The sequence below is a fragment of the Capricornis sumatraensis genome, chromosome 2, assembly GCF_032405125.1.
Source record: "Capricornis sumatraensis isolate serow.1 chromosome 2, serow.2, whole genome shotgun sequence".
Classification (NCBI taxonomy): Eukaryota; Metazoa; Chordata; class Mammalia; order Artiodactyla; family Bovidae; genus Capricornis; species Capricornis sumatraensis.
The window spans coordinates 94,908,581-94,915,623 of record NC_091070.1 but is presented as its reverse complement, the minus strand read 5'-3'; positions in this window follow the sequence as shown (position 1 = coordinate 94,915,623).

Genomic DNA, 7,043 nt, shown 5'->3' with positions numbered 1-7,043 from the left:
GTGGAATCATGGTTGGCTCATGGCTGTAACATAAATGCTGGGCACAGGGCCTGACCCAGAAAATAGTTCGGACTGTACAATGCAAAGCCCTGTGGAGGGTAGCCATCCTTGTTTGAATAATGGAAATGAATATTCCATTCACAATGTGCATTGGTACTCAAGCCTAGCACCATGCTGAGTTCCAAGCTTGGCCTCAGATCCCACCTGGAGTCCATATTTGCACTGCTGACTCCACTTCCCCACTAATCTTATAGGCTCTTTGCAAATTTTATGCTTTGAAGATTAGAGACTAATACTCATATCTGAGCCCGAATTCATATTCTACTTTCAGATGCTCCTTGACTCATCTAGTTGCTTAAGGTGATCCTTATCCTTGCAGAATTCCCTCAGATTCAAGAAATTGGGCAGAAGCCAAAACACGGGGAGTAAAGGTAAAATCCGTTTCCTGGTTTAGTGACACCTTCTGTAAAGAGAATGGTTTGGGGGCCTTTGGAGAGAACCTCTTCTTGGAGTCACAGAGTCTGGGCAAGAAGGCTGGCTCTGGGTGACCCAACTCCGCCTCACTGCCTACAAAGTCCTGGTTTAGGCACCTGTAGCTTCTTAAGGCTGATTCTGTGAAGTGTGTGCCGAACTGCATCTTCCTAGGGCCCAGACAGAGCAATTAGTGAAAAATGACTGAAGGTAGTGCCTGCCAATGCAGGAGATGTAAGAGACGCAGGTTCGATCCCTGGGTCGGGAAGATCCCCTGGAGGAGGGCATGGCAACCCACTCCAGGATTGCCTGGAGAATCCCCAGGGACAGAGGAGCCCGGTGGGCTACAGTCCATGGCATCACAAAGAACCAGACGCACCGAAGTGACTTATCACGCATGCAGTGTTTGATAGGATTATCCCAATGGGAGCTCAGTTGTCCCTGTGCCAGCTTGGGTGAGTTGATGGGACCTGCTTGATTATGTGTCAGGGGGCTGACAGAGGACTGATCCTATGGGAGGAGGGTACCATGAGTGGCCGAAGTGGTCGCCTAATAACCAAATCTTAGTCATTAGGGGGAATTGAGGCTCTTAAGTAGACTGTGCAGCAAGATATGCCCTACTCCGCATGCCCTTGGACCGGCTGCCTGGGTATGTGTGAAAATGCTTGCACTCTAGTGAGTCAAGGAGCGGGAGCGTTCACAGTTGTCAAGGTAGTATCCTGGGGTCCTGGCAGCTCTAGGAGGGGTCCTTTTCTCATCCAAAGAGAGAGAGCCATTCTTCTGTCCCACTTGGCCGTGCATTCCTGTGGCCTTTGACCCGGAGTGAGTTTCCGGTGTCTCTATCGGGCAGCAGACTGATCTGGCCAGGGAGGAACAGCCCTGTCCCCTGGAGCAGAGCTGCAGTGACAGAGCCAGGAGCCGGCCTGGGCCTGAGGCAGAGTCCGCAGCTCCTGCCGCAGTCACCCTGGAGAGTTACTTTCCACAGCGGCAGCAGGAGATGGGAAGATGGACCCAGAGGGCAAGCAAAGAGACGGAGCAGCCCCAGCAGGAGCCTCTGGGTCCAACGCACAGTCCACATGGCTGCTGCGCGCTGGCAAACAGGGAAGACCGCAAGGCAGGCTGCGGGGGAGGGCGGATTTCTGTGTTCATCAGAGCACTGCAGAAACTGGCGGTGGTGCCTGTGCAGACGTGAACTTGAGGAGATATTTCCGCAGTGTGAACTGGGCTGCCTGGTGGAAAAGCAGAGACTGCAGAGCTGACGGGAACAGAGGTGGAATATGAGCGTGCAGGAGGATCAGCTGGGGCCGTCTAGAAGGCCGTGGGGTGGGGGCTTTGGTGGGGGCTGGTGCTCACTTGCCAGCCGTGGTGCGGATGAGCCAGGGCAGTTGGAACCATCACTGTTCTCACTGGCCTCCACTACACTCGCAGATAAGAAGGACTAAAGAAAACTTGAGTGACAGATTTGGGAACTTGCAAGCATAAGGTATTGTTGGCAAAACTACTAGTACTAATATTAAGAAAAACAAGGAAATTTACCCTACATGATGCCTTGCGTGTCCTCTTGCATTTAAACATGCGGAATCTCAGTAGAGCTTACCTCAGAGTATCAGTAGGGTTTCATATTCAAAAACATCTTCAGTCTCCCTCATAATTAATTATGATTATAATTGTTTTCTCCTTGTTGTCATGCTCTACCGACTATGAGATGATGAGATTAGATTACAATTTACATGTATTACACTTGAAATAAAACTTGCCTGCATTGTTAGCCTTCCTGGTAGGTTTCGCAACAGCAGTTCCCTCCTCCCTAGATCCCTCCGGAGCCAGCTGGGTGGGTAAGCATGGGGTGGAGGAAGGACAAGAGTCATAGGTGAGGTGTCTTAAGCTGGGTTTTGGAAATCTGATGTTCAAGAGGAGACATGGGAAGAAGCTTTGGACAGAAGAATCAGCATGGGCAAGGCGTGGAGGCTTGCGGGATGGCTCAAGCTCGCAGAATGGTGTCTAGGGGTGCTCTAGGAGAGAGCTGCACTGGCTGGGAATGAAGAGAGAAGGCTGACAGCCCAGGAGATGAGAGCTGCGAGGTGGACCAGGACCCGGTCGTGACGGCCCTGGGACAACGTGCACCCGCTTCAGCCCGCTCTTGACGGCCCTGGGACAACGTGCACCCGCTTTAGCCCGCTCTTGACGGCCCTGGGACAAAGTGCACCCGCTTCAGCCCGCTCTTGACGGCCCTGGGACAACGTGCACCCGCTTCCGCCCGCTCTTGACGGCCCTGGGACAACGTGCACCCGCTTCCGCCCGCTCCGCGTGCACGCTGTCTGCTCCAGTGCTCTGTGTAACTCGGACTCTCCTCGGATCCTTTCTCATTGCTGCTGTGAGCTCAGGGCACCTGACGCCCGAGCCTCCAGTGTTAGGTCTGCTCCTGTTCTTGTCTCCCCTCTAAACTTGACCTGCAAGTTTCCTAGCAGGCAGTTAGGGGAGCAATTTGACTATCTGGTGAAGTCAGTCCTAGAGGGTGAGGGGAGACGGGAGAGGCAGGGCTGTGGTTGCATCAGTCACAGCGTGTGAGTTGGAGACTGGATGCCTGTTCTGGGGTTAGGTAGGTCTTTCAGCCTCTCAGAGCCCCGTTCACCCACCTGTAAAGTGGGGCTGGTAATGTCCACTCACAAGGCTCCCTGCAGGTGATGGGCATCCTTCACATCCAGTCAATGCCTCTGGACCAAAAACTGGGTAGATGGGAGAACCAGCCATGCAGTGTTTGCTGAAACTAGCTCGTCCAACAGAAAACCACCACGCAGCGGGGACTAACCCAACAAAACAGTAGGGACTCTTCTACCAGCTGCTGCATTTGTATCGGCGGCTGGAGAGGTGGGGTGTGATTGGCTCGAATCAGAGCTGTTTGTTGGGAAGATGTCTCAAGGGCTTTCTCAGTGTACAGGTGAGACCCAGCTACTCTGGAGATGAAGAAGCAATTGTGGGTTGTTAGCCAGCTATGGGAGAAGTGTTGAGGCTCGGGGCTATGAGAAGGGGAGAATCTGAGAGAGGTCTAGGTTCTGGGTGGGAGTGGGACTCCACACAGTGGCAGCAGGCTGGACCACAGAGAGACATAGCTGTGCACTTGAACTTTTCGACTCCAGAGCCCTGGTTTATAATATTAAATATCAATCTTTATTTTCTGGAAAAAATATCCTTGTAAAACCACAGATTATCTGGGAAGATACGTAAGGAACTAAAAGCCATGGTTCCTTTGAGGGTGGGAAACAGGAGTATGAGGAAGCATCACTTTTTAACTGCATGCCCTTTTGTGTATGTGTGTTAATAATTTCAAATATCAGTACTCTTGTTTTGCATTGAAATTTGCCTGTAGTAGCCTTAGTATTAGTCACTCAGTTGTGTCCGTCTCTTTTACGACCCCATGGACTGTAGCCCACCAGGTTCTTCTGTCCATGGAATTCTCCAGGTAAGAATACTGGAGTGGGTTGCCATGCAACCTTCTCCAGAATCTTTGCGACCCAGGGGTTGAACCCAGGTCTTCCAGATGGCAGGCAGATTCTTTACCATCTGAGCCACCAGGAAAGCCCAGTCTTGAGAAAACACCAAAGGAGGGCTTCCCAGGTGGCACTAGTGGTAAAGGACCTGCCTGCCAATGCAGGAGACGTAAGAGAGGCAGGTTGGACCCCTGGGTCGGGGAGGTCCCCTGGAGGAGGGCATGGCAGCCCGCTCCAGGATTCTTGCCTGGAGAATCCCATGCACAGAGGAGCCTGGCAGGCTACAGCCCACAGGGCCGCAAGGAGTTGGACACGACTGAGGTGACTTAGCGTGCATGTGTGCAAACACCAAAGGGCCCAGAAGCCCTGTCTTGATGCTGCCTCTGGCACCTGATCGGAGAGCCTGGTTTCTCCATACCTGGGAGAAGGGGCCACCCAATCTGGGGCAGAGGGGAGACAGGGAAGGTACGCTGGTGAGTGCAAATAAGTGACAATCATGGTCAGAGAACCCTCAGATGTTTTTAGAAGGAGGCTGACTTTCCTGCTGTCCAAGAGGATAGGAACTTGGGTTACTTTGCCTAGTAGTTATGTTGTGAAAAGTGTGATCCTTGAAGGCTGGGAGGGCATGGGGCTCTCAGAGTAAAGCGGAGTGCTATGTGAGAGAAGGACAGAGAAGAAAAGCTGAGCACACTGCCTTTGAGCTATGTCTTCTCTTATTTAACCTCAGATTATCCTCACTTCTGCCCTATGGAGTGACTATTCCTATTCATACTTTATTGATTAGGAAGCTGAAGCTTAGAAGTAAAGCAATGTGCTAACTCCAAAGCCCGCCATAGGAGAGCAAGGGAGGAAAGGAAAGATGAGATGGAGATCCAGAGGGGAAAATAGATGGGACTGGAACAGACCATTGAGAAACTGGCTCATTATCCTGATGGGCTTGAATAATTCATGGACACCTCCAAATTCCCTGATGCAACTTCCAAATTAGAGTCTCTCACCTTTGGAAAAAAAACAGCATGCTTCAAAATGCAGCAGGGAGTCTGTTTCGAAATGTACCCTGGCAGAGAAGGCCACCTGGCGTGTGGCGGGTAAGCGGACGACCATGAGACTAAGTCATTCAGGGACTGCTCATCCATCAGTCGGATATGAATATGGTGGCCACAGCTGTTTTCTGTAATAGCCCCAGTTGGCTCACTCCTTGCTGTCCTGGTTTGAACTATTCATGTGGCCAAGGCAGGAAATCCAAACTAAACTGGCTTAGAAGCTGTACCGAGTTGTTTTAGTGAACAGTCCAGGGCCACGTAGTTTCACGAGGTAGCAAGACCTGGGGCCTGGCGGGTGGTTGAGATGCCCCATCTCTTAGCTCCTTGGAGACTGTCTGGTCTCAGGCAGCCTTCTTCTCAGTCATGGTCCCATGATGGTGACCAGGAGCTTCTGGGGCTACATCTCTCTTCATTAATGTCCAGCAGGAAAAAGAGAGGGCTTCTCCTTGGTTCTCTTGGATGAAGAGAAAACTTCATCCCATTGAATCTTTGGATCAAATTGGTAACTTGCCAGCAGGGTCTCCTTGGGAAGCTTGGTTTAGGTCAGTCTTATCCACATTAAATGATCAAGGGGGAGGAAGAGTGAATTACTAGGTGGCTTACAATGTTCTTCATGATGCTTGTGCTTGGAAAGCAGAGAGGGGGTAGAAGGAACAGATATGCTTTTCTTATGGACAGGCCAGCCATGACTAGGCCTACGGTTCTTGTCAATGGGGCGTGAAAACAAAGCTCTGAATGGGAGTTTCAGACTGAGCCGGCAGCCTAACCAGAGGCTTGGTTTCTTGGAAAGGGCTCTGGTGGATGTTTTGGGGTCTCCTGGTGTTGGCAGATGATCCATGATATATACCTGAATGCCTTATATTTCTCTACCCCCAAATTTTTATTGTGAAAAATTTCAAATATTACAATGATCCCCTGAATAGTTAACAAAAATTTAAAAATTAAAAAAAAACAGTTTTCATGTTTCTTTTATATATAGGAACTCCTCTAAAGTCAGCTGTAGACATCAGGATGCTTTAAAAAAGAACTTTTTGTTTTGTATGAGAGTACAGCCAATTAACAATGTTGTAACAGTTTCAGGAGAACAGGAGAGGGACTCAGCCATACATACACATGTATACACTCTCCCCCTAACTCCCCTCCCATCCAGGCTGCCATATAACCTTAAGCAGAGTTCCATGTGCTATACAGTAGGTCCTTGTTGGTTATCCATTTAAAATACAGCAGTGTGTACATGTCCATCCAAACTCCGCCACTATCCCTTCCCTCCATCCTTCCCCCTCTGTGAGTCTATTTTTGTTTTGTAAGTTTATTTGTATCATTACTTTTTGGATGTCATGTATAAGGGATGTCATACAATACTTCTCCTTCTCTGATTTACTTCACTCAGTGTGGCAATGTCTGGTTCCATCCATGTTGCTGCAAATGGCATTATTTTGTGGCTGCTTTTTGGCTGAGTGATATTCCATTGCACATCTTCTTTATCTGTTTCTCTGATGATGGACATTTAGGTAGCTTCCGTGTTTTAGCTATTGTAAACAGTGCTGCAATGAACATTGGGGTGCATATATCCTTTTGAATCATGTTTTTCTCTGGGTGTATGCCCAGGAGTGGGATTGAAGGATCACACTGTAGCTCGATTTTTGGCTTTTTAAGGAACCTCCATATGGTTCTCCATAGTGGCTGTATCAATTTACATTCCCACCAGTGGTGTGGGTGAGTTCTCTTCTCCCCACACCCTCTCCAGCACTTACTGTTTGTGGATTTTTGGGGTGATAGCTCTTTTGACTGGTGTGAGGTAATATCTCGTTGTAGTTTTGGTTTGCATTTCTCTAATAATTAGTGATGTTGAGTATCTCTTCACATGCCTATCGGCCATCTGTGGGCTTCCCAGTGGCCCTAGTGGTAAAGAACCCACCTCCCAATCCAAGAGATGGAAGAGACACAGTTTTGAAGACTGGGTTGGGAAGATCCTGGAGGAGGGTACGGCAACCCACTCCAGTATTCTTGCCTGGAGAATCCCCATGGACAGAGGAGCCTG